The sequence below is a fragment of the Aegilops tauschii genome, chromosome 5 (genome assembly GCF_002575655.3).
Source record: "Aegilops tauschii subsp. strangulata cultivar AL8/78 chromosome 5, Aet v6.0, whole genome shotgun sequence".
Taxonomy (NCBI): domain Eukaryota; kingdom Viridiplantae; phylum Streptophyta; class Magnoliopsida; order Poales; family Poaceae; genus Aegilops; species Aegilops tauschii.
This window is the reverse complement of record NC_053039.3, coordinates 163,613,950-163,629,486: the sequence shown is the minus strand read 5'-3', so window position 1 is coordinate 163,629,486 and position 15,537 is coordinate 163,613,950.

The following is a 15,537-nucleotide window of genomic DNA, read 5'->3' as shown; positions in this document are numbered from 1 at the left end:
GTCCAACTCTTCTTCAACTTCCAAGGTGGGACTAAACTTAGCACCACCACTTGCCATTTTTACACATGGGCTTTGAGATTTCAGAAATTGCTATGGGCCTAGCCCATTAATTCTAACAATCCCCCACCAGATCTCAAATACCCATTTAGAGATTTGCCTTCTCTCATCACTTGTTTAATATACCAGTGTTTCAGCAGAGACTGTTAAGTTGAACTTCTGCCTAGAACTTTAAGCTACATCCATTCACAACTTGACAATGGACTATGCCTTGAATTGCTAGTTTTGTGTGAACAGGTTTCACTAAAAGTCTTAACCAGTACCTGACCGCCAGTAGGCTACCCCGCGGTTTGGAGCTTATACGTCATACTCCCTGGTCTCTTCGTGAGCTTACTAGAGATCACCCAAATCTCATAGACTGCGACGTTTACAGTTAGAACTCATATAGGTGTGTTCTTTCAAGACTGCTCTGTAGGACAGCATCTTTGCTAATTATAGCCAATAAAACCACATTAAGGCATGTTGCCAACCTGCCTTACAGATCTGAGCCTTACAGCTCTGAGAGTTTTGCATCTTCACTTGGAGACGATCATAAGTTATTACTCTCCTCAGTTAACCAATAGCTTGTTCTTCCCAGATCCTAATTCACGGGATCTCCGATCACAAAGGTTGGGTTACTACTATGGTGTAACATCTATGGGTCTCATACCCATCTCCCTCGATGCAATATCTATCACATTTCGTGATAGTCCCTTTGTAAAGGGATCTGCCAGGTTTTTGTCTGTTTGTATATACGTAACAGTTATTACTCCGGAGTTTCTCAACTTCCTGACAGACTTCAAACGTCTTTTCACGTGTCTTGATGACTTTGCATTATCTTTAGAATTGTTCACTTTAGCGATAACCGTTTGGTTATCACAATTCATAAGAATAGCCGGTACAGGTTTTTCAACAACCGGCAAGTCCATCAAGAGCTCACGCAGCCATTCTGCCTCAACAGTAGCTGTGTCCAAAGCAGTTAATTCTGCTTCCATAGTTGACCTCGTCAATATGGTTTGCTTGCAAGACCTCCATGACACTGCGCCACCACCATGAGTAAATACATACCCACTTGTTGCGTAAAGTACATCAACATCGGAGATCCAATTTGAATCACTATATCCTTCTAGCACAGCAGGATGCCCTGAATAAGTAATTCCGTAACTCATAGTACCTCTCAGATAGCACAAGACCCTTTCTAGTGCATGCCAATGATCATCACCCGGGTTGGACATGAACCTACTCAGTTTGCTCACAGCAAAAGAGATATCTGGTCTTGTAGCGCTAGCTAAGTACATGAGTGAACCGACAATTTGAGAGTATCTTAATTGATCTCTCGTTTCTTTCTTGTTCTTTCTGAGTGTCACGCTGGGATCATAAGGTGTTGGAGAAGGCTTGCTATCCATAAAACCGAATCGGTTCAAGACCTTCTCAACATAGTGAGATTGCGTTAATGTAATCCCACTCTCATCCTTAATAAGTTTGATGTTTAGAATTACATCGGCTTCTCCCAGATCTTTCATGTCAAAACTTTTCGATAGAAAAGACTTGACCTCATTAATTGCATTAATGTTTGTACCAAAGATCAGTATGTCGTCCACATACAAACATAATATGACACTATTGCCCCCACCATGGCGATAGTAAACACACCTATCAGCCTCGTTAATGACAAATCCTGCAGAAGTCAGAGTTCTTTCAAACTTCTCATGCCATTGCTTAGGTGCCTGTTTCAGACCATACAAAGATTTTAACAACTTGCACACCTTTCTCTCTTCACCCTTTACCACAAACCCGTCAGGCTGATCCATATAGATCTCCTCTTCCAACTCTCCATTGAGAAAAGCTGTCTTTACATCCATTTGATGAATGATAAGACCATAAGAGGCAGCCAAGGAAAGTAACACTCGAATGGTGGTCATTCTAGCAACGGGTGAATAGGTGTCAAAATAATCTTCGCCTTCTTTCTGAGTGTAGCCCTTGGCCACTAGCCGCGCCTTGTACTTATCAATAGTACCATCAGGCTTCAGCTTCTTTTTGAACACCCACTTACAGCCCACAGGTTTACAACCATATGGTCTATCAGTTAGTTCCCAAGTTCCATTAGAAAGAATTGAGTCCATCTCATTATGAACAGCTTCTTTCCAATCATCTACATCCGGAGATGCATATGCTTCTGCAATCGTCTTGGGTGTGTCGTCCACAAGGTATACAATGAAATCATCACCAAAGGATTTTGCAATCCTTTGTCTCTTGTTCCTTCTAGGAACTTCATTGTTATCCTTCTCAAGGACTTCCTCATGTGATTGTTCGAAATATTCATCAGTTGTACTAGATTCAGGAATTATCTCAGAAGAAAATCTAGCAATGCTATGCATATCTTTCATAGGAAATATGTTCTCAAAAAATGTTGCATCACGAGATTCCATTATAGTATCAACATGCATATCAGGTACTTCAGATTTTACCACTAAAAACCTATAAGCAATGCTCCGTTGAGCATACCCTAGAAAGACACAATCCACTGTCTTTGGTCCAAGTTTGCGTTTCTTAGGAATAGGAATATTGACCTTTGCCAAACATCCCCAAGTACGCAAATAAGAAAGTGATGGTTTTCTCCCAACCCACTCCTCATAAGGGGTTTTCTCTTTATTATTGTTGGGAACTCTATTCAGGACATGACATGAAGTCAATAGAGCCTCCCCCCACCATGCCTTAGATAAACCAGCAGTGTCTAACATGGCATTCACCAAGTCAGTCAATGTGCGGTTTTTCCTCTCGGCCACTCCATTTGATTGAGGTGAATAGGGAGGCGTCCTCTCATGAATAATACCATGTTCCTCACAAAATTCATCAAAAACTTTTGGAAAATACTCTCCACCACGATCGGACCTAAGACGCTTGATCTTTCTCTCTAGTTGATTTTCAACTTCAGCTTTATAGATTTTAAAGTAGTCTAATGCTTCATCTTTAGTTTGCAACAAATAAACATAGCAAAATCTAGTCGCATCATCAATCAAAGTCATGAAATATCTCTTTCCACCTTTTGTCAACACACCATTCATCTCACAAAGATCAGAATGTATGAGTTCTAGAGGTGCCAAGTTTCTCTCCTCGGCAGCCTTATGAGGCTTTCGAGGTTGCTTAGATTGCACACAACTATGGCACTTAGAACCTTTGGCAACTGTGAAGTTCGGAATTAAACTCATGCTGGATAGCCGAGACATTAAACCAAAATTAATATGACATAAACGAGAGTGCCAAATACTTGCATCATCATTAACACTAGCACAAATTTGGTTTATTGACTTATTGCAAAAATCTGAAAGAGAAAAGCGGAACAAGCCTCCGCACTCATAGCCTTTTCCTATAAATTGTCCAAATCTTGACACGATTACTTTATTGGACTCTAAAACTACCTTAAATCCATCTCGACATAGAAGGGAGCCGCTAACTAGATTCTTGTTCATAGTAGGGACATGCTGCACGTTCCTTAGTTGCACGATCTTTCCCGAAGTAAACTTCAGATCCACCGTGCCAATGCCACGAACAGAAGCATGTGACCCATTCCCCATTAGGACGGAAGAATCCCTTGCGACCTGATAAGAAGTAAACAGGGAGATGTCAGCACACACATGAACGTTAGCACCCGAATCAATCCACCACGAAGATGATTGAAATACTGAAAGCACAATAGGTAAATTACCATACCCATCAGTATTGCTAGCGGTCACCATGTTGACAGTCTTGGAGCTTGTTTTCCCTCTGCGGTCTGCACGTTCAGGGCATTCCTTGGAAAAGTGTCCAGGCTTCCCACAGGCGTAGCACTCTAGCTCAGCCTTGTTGAACTTCTTCTTCTTGAAAGTAGTAGTCTTGGTAGGCTTGTTGAAAACAGGTTTGTTCTTCCCTTTGTTCTTGTTCTGTGGGTACCTCTGCACCATGTTAGCAGTAGGCTGAACCTCACCTCCTTTTTCAGTGGTATCTTTAGCCCGAGCTTTTTCTTCAACATCAAGAGATGCAATCAGATTTTCAACTGATATCTCCTGTCTCTTATGCTTCAGAGTTGTGGCGAAATTCCTCCATGAAGGAGGCAACTTTGCAATCATGCACCCAGCCACGAATTTGTCGGGTAGAACACATTTAAGGAGTTCAAGTTCCTTCACAATGCACTGTATCTCATGAGCTTGTTCAACCACAGAACGGTTATTCACCATCTTGTAGTCATGAAAACTCTCCATGATGTACAGTTCACTGCCTGCATCTGTTGCACCGAATTTTGCATTCAGTGCATCCCACAGAATTTTTCCGTCGTTTATGTGCATGTACACATCACACAGACGGTCAGCAAGAACACTCAGAATGCATCCTACAAACATAGTATTGGCTTCCTGGAATTTTCTCCGATCTTCGTCGGTTATTCCCTCTGGAGCACCAACACTAGCGTGGAAAACTTTCAGAGCAGTAAGCCAGAGCGTGGTCTTCACCTGCCACCTCTTAAAGTGCACACCGGTAAACTTATCCGGCCTCAGTGCATCAGCAAATCCAGCCATAGTTAACTCAGGAAATTGCCTACAATTAGGTTTTTGGATTGTTGGAATATTAGGCAAGTTCATGATTAATTCCAGTCAATAATTCATGACTAGAAGAGATACTAGCATGCAATAATCTAGCAAACTAGAAGAACAGCAAGACATGCATAACAGCAGCAAACACGTAACAATAGCTGTAGAAACAGACATGAACAGAGGATGTTGGACGTACTGATCGTTAGCTATTATGGGTGCGACAGTGTTGATGACGATGTTGGCGACGATCTGCTGCTGACGGTGATGAATACGACGATGAGTAGCACCGCCCGACTTGGACGGAAGACGACCCGTGATGACGAATTTGAGCAGTCGCGCACAGCGCTTCCCAAAAACCTAATTCGTCCTCTCCCGGTGCAGGATCGCAAAGACGAACGGTTCCGGAGACCTGCTCTCCCACGCGCCGATGCACGCCGGCGTTTGGGATGGAGTAGACTACGATGGCGGCGCAAGTTGTGGGATGAGGCAAAACCCTAGGTGTTTTTCGGTGTGTCTCTGGCCGCAGCCGGTAGCTGTATATATATTAGGACCAGAGGCGGTATTGTGTCGCGACCACAATCCCAAACCGACTCGGTTTCTAATTCGTATACTTACCGGACAAGAAATCAAAAACTTGTCTGCCAAGACATAAAAATAAAACGGCAAAAGGAAGCTGCGCTCCTGCAAGGAGACGGACCGGATTTCGGCGGACCATTCACGCGCATGTCGCATGTACGCGCCGCCTCGCCTCGCCACGCCACGCCACGCCACGGCCCGGCCCGGCCCGGCCAGGCGAGGCGAGGCGAGCGAGCGCGCGCGTGTGGTTTTCCCTTTCTCTTCTCACACACCACTTAGAGTGGTGGAGAGAACCCACTATATAAAGAGGTCCAACTCTTCTTCAACTTCCAAGGTGGGACTAAACTTAGCACCACCACTTGCCATTTTTACACATGGGCTTTGAGATTTCAGAAATTGCTATGGGCCTAGCCCATTAATTCTAACAATCCCCCACCAGATCTCAAATACCCATTTAGAGATTTGCCTTCTCTCATCACTTGTTTAATATACCAGTGTTTCAGCAGAGACTGTTAAGTTGAACTTCTGCCTAGAACTTTAAGCTACATCCATTCACAACTTGACAATGGACTATGCCTTGAATTGCTAGTTTTGTGTGAACAGGTTTCACTAAAAGTCTTAACCAGTACCTGACCGCCAGTAGGCTACCCCGCGGTTTGGAGCTTATACGTCATACTCCCTGGTCTCTTCGTGAGCTTACTAGAGATCACCCAAATCTCATAGACTGCGACGTTTACAGTCAGAACTCATATAGGTGTGTTCTTTCAAGACTGCTCTGTAGGACAGCATCTTTGCTAATTATAGCCAATAAAACCACATTAAGGCATGTTGCCAACCTGCCTTACAGATCTGAGCCTTACAGCTCTGAGAGTTTTGCATCTTCACTTGGAGACGATCATAAGTTATTACTCTCCTCAGTTAACCAATAGCTTGTTCTTCCCAGATCCTAATTCACGGGATCTCCGATCACAAAGGTTGGGTTACTACTATGGTGTAACATCTATGGGTCTCATACCCATCTCCCTCGATGCAATATCTATCACATTTCGTGATAGTCCCTTTGTAAAGGGATCTGCCAGGTTTTTGTCTGTTTGTATATACGTAACAGTTATTACTCCGGAGTTTCTCAACTTCCTGACAGACTTCAAACGTCTTTTCACGTGTCTTGATGACTTTGCATTATCTTTAGAATTGTTCACTTTAGCGATAACCGTTTGGTTATCACAATTCATAAGAATAGCCGGTACAGGTTTTTCAACAACCGGCAAGTCCATCAAGAGCTCACGCAGCCATTCTGCCTCAACAGTAGCTGTGTCCAAAGCAGTTAATTCTGCTTCCATAGTTGACCTCGTCAATATGGTTTGCTTGCAAGACCTCCATGACACTGCGCCACCACCATGAGTAAATACATACCCACTTGTTGCGTAAAGTACATCAACATCGGAGATCCAATTTGAATCACTATATCCTTCTAGCACAGCAGGATGCCCTGAATAAGTAATTCCGTAACTCATAGTACCTCTCAGATAGCACAAGACCCTTTCTAGTGCATGCCAATGATCATCACCCGGGTTGGACATGAACCTACTCAGTTTGCTCACAGCAAAAGAGATATCTGGTCTTGTAGCGCTAGCTAAGTACATGAGTGAACCGACAATTTGAGAGTATCTTAATTGATCTCTCGTTTCTTTCTTGTTCTTTCTGAGTGTCACGCTGGGATCATAAGGTGTTGGAGAAGGCTTGCTATCCATAAAACCGAATCGGTTCAAGACCTTCTCAACATAGTGAGATTGCGTTAATGTAATCCCACTCTCATCCTTAATAAGTTTGATGTTTAGAATTACATCGGCTTCTCCCAGATCTTTCATGTCAAAACTTTTCGATAGAAAAGACTTGACCTCATTAATTGCATTAATGTTTGTACCAAAGATCAGTATGTCGTCCACATACAAACATAATATGACACTATTGCCCCCACCATGGCGATAGTAAACACACCTATCAGCCTCGTTAATGACAAATCCTGCAGAAGTCAGAGTTCTTTCAAACTTCTCATGCCATTGCTTAGGTGCCTGTTTCAGACCATACAAAGATTTTAACAACTTGCACACCTTTCTCTCTTCACCCTTTACCACAAACCCGTCAGGCTGATCCATATAGATCTCCTCTTCCAACTCTCCATTGAGAAAAGCTGTCTTTACATCCATTTGATGAATGATAAGACCATAAGAGGCAGCCAAGGAAAGTAACACTCGAATGGTGGTCATTCTAGCAACGGGTGAATAGGTGTCAAAATAATCTTCGCCTTCTTTCTGAGTGTAGCCCTTGGCCACTAGCCGCGCCTTGTACTTATCAATAGTACCATCAGGCTTCAGCTTCTTTTTGAACACCCACTTACAGCCCACAGGTTTACAACCATATGGTCTATCAGTTAGTTCCCAAGTTCCATTAGAAAGAATTGAGTCCATCTCATTATGAACAGCTTCTTTCCAATCATCTACATCCGGAGATGCATATGCTTCTGCAATCGTCTTGGGTGTGTCGTCCACAAGGTATACAATGAAATCATCACCAAAGGATTTTGCAATCCTTTGTCTCTTGTTCCTTCTAGGAACTTCATTGTTATCCTTCTCAAGGACTTCCTCATGTGATTGTTCGAAATATTCATCAGTTGTACTAGATTCAGGAATTATCTCAGAAGAAAATCTAGCAATGCTATGCATATCTTTCATAGGAAATATGTTCTCAAAAAATGTTGCATCACGAGATTCCATTATAGTATCAACATGCATATCAGGTACTTCAGATTTTACCACTAAAAACCTATAAGCAATGCTCCGTTGAGCATACCCTAGAAAGACACAATCCACTGTCTTTGGTCCAAGTTTGCGTTTCTTAGGAATAGGAATATTGACCTTTGCCAAACATCCCCAAGTACGCAAATAAGAAAGTGATGGTTTTCTCCCAACCCACTCCTCATAAGGGGTTTTCTCTTTATTATTGTTGGGAACTCTATTCAGGACATGACATGAAGTCAATAGAGCCTCCCCCCACCATGCCTTAGATAAACCAGCAGTGTCTAACATGGCATTCACCAAGTCAGTCAATGTGCGGTTTTTCCTCTCGGCCACTCCATTTGATTGAGGTGAATAGGGAGGCGTCCTCTCATGAATAGTACCATGTTCCTCACAAAATTCATCAAAAACTTTTGGAAAATACTCTCCACCACGATCGGACCTAAGACGCTTGATCTTTCTCTCTAGTTGATTTTCAACTTCAGCTTTATAGATTTTAAAGTAGTCTAATGCTTCATCTTTAGTTTGCAACAAATAAACATAGCAAAATCTAGTCGCATCATCAATCAAAGTCATGAAATATCTCTTTCCACCTTTTGTCAACACACCATTCATCTCACAAAGATCAGAATGTATGAGTTCTAGAGGTGCCAAGTTTCTCTCCTCGGCAGCCTTATGAGGCTTTCGAGGTTGCTTAGATTGCACACAACTATGGCACTTAGAACCTTTGGCAACTGTGAAGTTCGGAATTAAAATCATGCTGGATAGCCGAGACATTAAACCAAAATTAATATGACATAAACGAGAGTGCCAAATACTTGCATCATCATTAACACTAGCACAAATTTGGTTTATTGACTTATTGCAAAAATCTGAAAGAGAAAAGCGGAACAAGCCTCCGCACTCATAGCCTTTTCCTATAAATTGTCCAAATCTTGACACGATTACTTTATTGGACTCTAAAACTACCTTAAATCCATCTCGACATAGAAGGGAGCCGCTAACTAGATTCTTGTTCATAGTAGGGACATGCTGCACGTTCCTTAGTTGCACGATCTTTCCCGAAGTAAACTTCAGATCCACCGTGCCAATGCCACGAACAGAAGCATGTGACCCATTCCCCATTAGGACGGAAGAATCCCTTGCGACCTGATAAGAAGTAAACAGGGAGATGTCAGCATACACATGAACGTTAGCACCCGAATCAATCCACCACGAAGATGATTGAAATACTGAAAGCACAATAGGTAAATTACCATACCCATCAGTATTGCTAGCGGTCACCATGTTGACAGTCTTGGAGCTTGTTTTCCCTCTGCGGTCTGCACGTTCAGGGCATTCCTTGGAAAAGTGTCCAGGCTTCCCACAGGCGTAGCACTCTAGCTCAGCCTTGTTGAACTTCTTCTTCTTGAAAGTAGTAGTCTTGGTAGGCTTGTTGAAAACAGGTTTGTTCTTCCCTTTGTTCTTGTTCTGTGGGTACCTCTGCACCATGTTAGCAGTAGGCTGAACCTCACCTCCTTTTTCAGTGGTATCTTTAGCCCGAGCTTTTTCTTCAACATCAAGAGATGCAATCAGATTTTCAACTGATATCTCCTGTCTCTTATGCTTCAGAGTTGTGGCGAAATTCCTCCATGAAGGAGGCAACTTTGCAATCATGCACCCAGCCACGAATTTGTCGGGTAGAACACATTTAAGGAGTTCAAGTTCCTTCACAATGCACTGTATCTCATGAGCTTGTTCAACCACAGAACGGTTATTCACCATCTTGTACTCATGAAAACTCTCCATGATGTACAGTTCACTGCCTGCATCTGTTGCACCGAATTTTGCATTCAGTGCATCCCACAGAATTTTTCCGTCGTTTATGTGCATGTACACATCACACAGACGGTCAGCAAGAACACTCAGAATGCATCCCACAAACATAGTATTGGCTTCCTGGAATTTTCTCCGATCTTCGTCGGTTATTCCCTCTGGAGCACCAACACTAGCGTGGAAAACTTTCAGAGCAGTAAGCCAGAGCGTGGTCTTCACCTGCCACCTCTTAAAGTGCACACCGGTAAACTTATCCGGCCTCAGTGCATCAGCAAATCCAGCCATAGTTAACTCAGGAAATTGCCTACAATTAGGTTTTTGGATTGTTGGAATATTATGCAAGTTCATGATTAATTCCAGTAAATAATTCATGACTAGAAGAGATACTAGCATGCAATAATCTAGCAAACTAGAAGAACAGCAAGACATGCATAACAGCAGCAAACACGTAACAATAGCTGTAGAAACAGACATGAACAGAGGATGTTGGACGTACTGATCGTTAGCTATTATGGGTGCGACAGTGTTGATGATGATGTTGGCGACGATCTGCTGCTGACGGCGATGAATACGACGATGAGTAGCACCGCCCGACTTGGACGGAAGACGACCCGTGATGACGAATTTGAGCAGTCGCGCACAGCGCTTCCCAAAAACCTAATTCGTCCTCTCCCGGTGCAGGATCGCAAAGACGAACGGTTCCGGAGACCTGCTCTCCCACGCGCCGATGCACGCCGGCGTTTGGGATGGAGTAGACTACTATGGCGGCGCAAGTTGTGAGATGAGGCAAAACCCTAGGTGTTTTTCGGTGTGTCTCTGGCCGCAGCCGGTAGCTGTATATATATTAGGACCAGAGGCGGTATTGTGTCGCGACCACAATCCCAAACCGACTCGGTTTCTAATTCGTATACTTACCGGACAAGAAATCAAAAACTTGTCTGCCAAGACATAAAAATAAAACGGCAAAAGGAAGCTGCGCTCCTGCAAGGAGACGGACCGGATTTCGGCGGACCATTCACGCGCATGTCGCATGTACGCGCCGCCTCGCCTCGCCACGCCACGCCACGGCCCGGCCCGGCCCGGCCAGGCGAGGCGAGGCGAGCGAGCGCGCGCGTGTGGTTTTCCCTTTCTCTTCTCACACACCACTTAGAGTGGTGGAGAGAACCCACTATATAAAGAGGTCCAACTCTTCTTCAACTTCCAAGGTGGGACTAAACTTAGCACCACCACTTGCCATTTTTACACATGGGCTTTGAGATTTCAGAAATTGCTATGGGCCTAGCCCATTAATTCTAACAATCCCCCACCAGATCTCAAATACCCATTTAGAGATTTGCCTTCTCTCATCACTTGTTTAATATACCAGTGTTTCAGCAGAGACTGTTAAGTTGAACTTCTGCCTAGAACTTTAAGCTACATCCATTCACAACTTGACAATGGACTATGCCTTGAATTGCTAGTTTTGTGTGAACAGGTTTCACTAAAAGTCTTAACCAGTACCTGACCGCCAGTAGGCTACCCCGCGGTTTGGAGCTTATACGTCATACTCCCTGGTCTCTTCGTGAGCTTACTAGAGATCACCCAAATCTCATAGACTGCGACGTTTACAGTCAGAACTCATATAGGTGTGTTCTTTCAAGACTGCTCTGTAGGACAGCATCTTTGCTAATTATAGCCAATAAAACCACATTAAGGCATGTTGCCAACCTGCCTTACAGATCTGAGCCTTACAGCTCTGAGAGTTTTGCATCTTCACTTGGAGACGATCATAAGTTATTACTCTCCTCAGTTAACCAATAGCTTGTTCTTCCCAGATCCTAATTCACGGGATCTCCGATCACAAAGGTTGGGTTACTACTATGGTGTAACATCTATGGGTCTCATACCCATCTCCCTCGATGCAATATCTATCACATTTCGTGATAGTCCCTTTGTAAAGGGATCTGCCAGGTTTTTGTCTGTTTGTATATACGTAACAGTTATTACTCCGGAGTTTCTCAACTTCCTGACAGACTTCAAACGTCTTTTCACGTGTCTTGATGACTTTGCATTATCTTTAGAATTGTTCACTTTAGCGATAACCGTTTGGTTATCACAATTCATAAGAATAGCCGGTACAGGTTTTTCAACAACCGGCAAGTCCATCAAGAGCTCACGCAGCCATTCTGCCTCAACAGTAGCTGTGTCCAAAGCAGTTAATTCTGCTTCCATAGTTGACCTCGTCAATATGGTTTGCTTGCAAGACCTCCATGACACTGCGCCACCACCATGAGTAAATACATACCCACTTGTTGCGTAAAGTACATCAACATCGGAGATCCAATTTGAATCACTATATCCTTCTAGCACAGCAGGATGCCCTGAATAAGTAATTCCGTAACTCATAGTACCTCTCAGATAGCACAAGACCCTTTCTAGTGCATGCCAATGATCATCACCCGGGTTGGACATGAACCTACTCAGTTTGCTCACAGCAAAAGAGATATCTGGTCTTGTAGCGCTAGCTAAGTACATGAGTGAACCGACAATTTGAGAGTATCTTAATTGATCTCTCGTTTCTTTCTTGTTCTTTCTGAGTGTCACGCTGGGATCATAAGGTGTTGGAGAAGGCTTGCTATCCATAAAACCGAATCGGTTCAAGACCTTCTCAACATAGTGAGATTGCGTTAATGTAATCCCACTCTCATCCTTAATAAGTTTGATGTTTAGAATTACATCGGCTTCTCCCAGATCTTTCATGTCAAAACTTTTCGATAGAAAAGACTTGACCTCATTAATTGCATTAATGTTTGTACCAAAGATCAGTATGTCATCCACATACAAACATAATATGACACTATTGCCCCCACCATGGCAATCGCCACGCCACGGCCCGGCCAGGCGAGGCGAGCGAGCGCGCGCGTGTGGTTTTCCCTTTCTCTTATCACACACCACTTAGAGTGGTGGAGAGAACCCACTATATAAAGAGGTCCAACTCTTCTTCAACTTCCAAGGTGGGACTAAACTTAGCACCACCACTTGCCATTTTTACACATGGGCTTTGAGATTTCAGAAATTGCTATGGGCCTAGCCCATTAATTCTAACACATGGTTCTGAGCGGGCGCTCTTCGAGGTTCTCTAGGGCATCTCGATGCGGTGAGAAATGCGGGCAGCGACGGGCGGTGCTCCTGGTGGCCATAGGGGATCGGTGAAGATGGTGGGGGACGAGGTTGTCCCTGTGGAGTTCGGTGGTGTCACTAGGGCGCTCCGGTGCGTCATGTAACAATGGCGACGAGCGGTTGAAGTCAAGATTGCGGGCTGCTGCTTCGGTCGAGGTTCTCCTTCTGGTGTGTGCCCCTGCGTGAGAGAAGATGTGAGGGAGATATGGGAGAACACAAAGAACCTTCAAGATCAAAAGGGAAGGCCCCAGAGTGCAGGAGTCGCCGGAATTTATCACCGGCGTCGGGCATGGCGGCGGATCTCCTCGAGCTCGGTTCCGCGAGGGGAGTGAGGGAATTGGACGAGGGGATCGAGAGCAGTCGATCTGTGCCCACGAATTCGATGGAGGGGGGTTAGGGATCGGGCGAATCGAGCGTGGTCTGACTCTGCAGCGGCGGCGTTGACGTGTGGGAGGAGGAGACCGAGCGGAGATGGAAGACAACCAGGTGGGGCCCGCTTGTCGGCTGAACAGAGAGAAAGAAAAAAACACAGAGACGAAGTGGGTTATGGCATGCTCGGCGCTGGGCTGCTGTTCGGCTCCGGCCTGCTGGGCCCTCTGCTGCTGCCCGCTGCGCTGTGCGCCAGATAGCCCCTGGATTGGGCAAATACTCCGTTTTAGTTCTTTTCACTAACGGGCGCATACCCCCGCAGCGGCTTGGGCTCGGCCCGTCTACGTTCTTTTTTCTGCTTTCATCCCGCAAAAAAAGCACGAGCGTCGGTGGGAATCGAACCCACGACTTCTTCGTTCGAATTATGTCGCTGTAACCAGCCAGACAACCAGATACTATGTGTTCATTTACATCCTCTTTCTTTTTTTGTACTTTTTCTTTTTTCCTTTACTCTATTAATTTCTTTTTCTTTGTTAAATGCCTGAACGTTTTTCAATTTCTTGAACTTTTTTTTTCCAAATCTGATGAACCTTTTTCAAATTCTTGAACTGTTTTTTCAAAATCGATGAACTCTTTTTCAAAACCGATGAACTCTTTTTTGAAATTGATGTACTCTTTTTGAAAATCGATGAACTCTTTTCAAAATTGATGAACTATTTTTCAAAAACCGATGAACTCCTTTTCGAAATCGATGAACTTTTTTTGAAAATCGATGAACTTTTTTCGAGATCGATGAACTGTTTTTCGAAATCGATGAACTCTTTTGAAAATCGATGAACTTTTTTTCAAAACTGATGAACTCTTTTCAAAATCATTGAACTCTTTTCAAAATCGATGAACTTTTTTTCAAAATCGATGTTTTTTCCAAAATCAGTGAACTTCTTAAAAAAATTGATGAACTTTTTCTTAAAAATTCATGAACTTTCTAAAAATCGATGATCTTGTTTCCAAATTTACCTTTTCTTTTTTCAAGAGAATTTATATTGGTTCTTACTAAAGAAAACATTAAACAGGACGGTTTTATTGTATTAGATAGAAGAACCAGCTTGGTCTGGTGGTTAATGCATTAAGTTGCGACTGGGTTGGTTCTGGGTTCGATTCCCAGATATCCCATACCTACCATATTTTTCAATTACGATTAGTTTTCTATATTTTTCTTCGCGTTTGCTTGCTGAGTCGGTTGGTGGGTCGGCCCGCTACGCGTCGCTAGTGAGCGCCCGTATCGCCAGCCGGCGCCTGAAGCGCTGGTTAGGAGCACCCCCTGGATAGCTGGGTAGGTTTAGTGTAGAATAGGTTTACGATTTCCTATATTTATTTTGTTTACAGAAATGACTGTGGCTCCAAGAATGAACCAAATCATTTTATAAATAACACCAGAACATTTGTAGAAGTATATATACTAATATAGAAAATAGTGAACATTTTCCAGTCAAAATAATTATATAACATGCATATACTATTTTCATAAACTTTACTTTGACACTTATAAAATGTCCCATTAAATATTTTTGAACTCCAGAAAAATGCAAATAACATTTAAATCATATCCAACTCTCTTGTATTGAAGGAGTCATATTACCTTCTCTCATAATATTTATTTTTGAGTTGGAATTGTTTTAACTGTTTAACATCCAAATGAGAGAACATTCAATTATTCACCAATATTATTCTTTGAGGAAGTCATCTCATCCTCTCTCATATTTGAATTGGAAATATTATGAATATTCTCAAACCCAAATAAGATCCAAATGAATAGTTGGGAAAGTCCTTTTATTCCCTCTTGTTTATTATTCATTAAAAGCTCCAAAAGCTTCAAACATTAGTCAAATTCAACAAACAACAAGCAACACAATCAAGCTTTTAATTAATTCTATTTAAATAATTAACATCCCAAAATTTAGAATTTTGGGATGTTACATTAACTGTATTCAAGAAAAGTCTACCAAATATAGTGGCACAAAAATTATCTTGTTGTGAACCAAGTACTAGGAAATCAATAGGGTATTTGATCTTACCACACAAGACTTCAACATCTCAAACAATCCCAAGCGGTGTAATAGCATCTCTATTTGCTAGCTTAATAGTGACATCAATATCTTCAATCTTAGCAGGTGCGATATCATTCATAATTTCTTGATATACGCTGCGTTTGGATGTCTCAA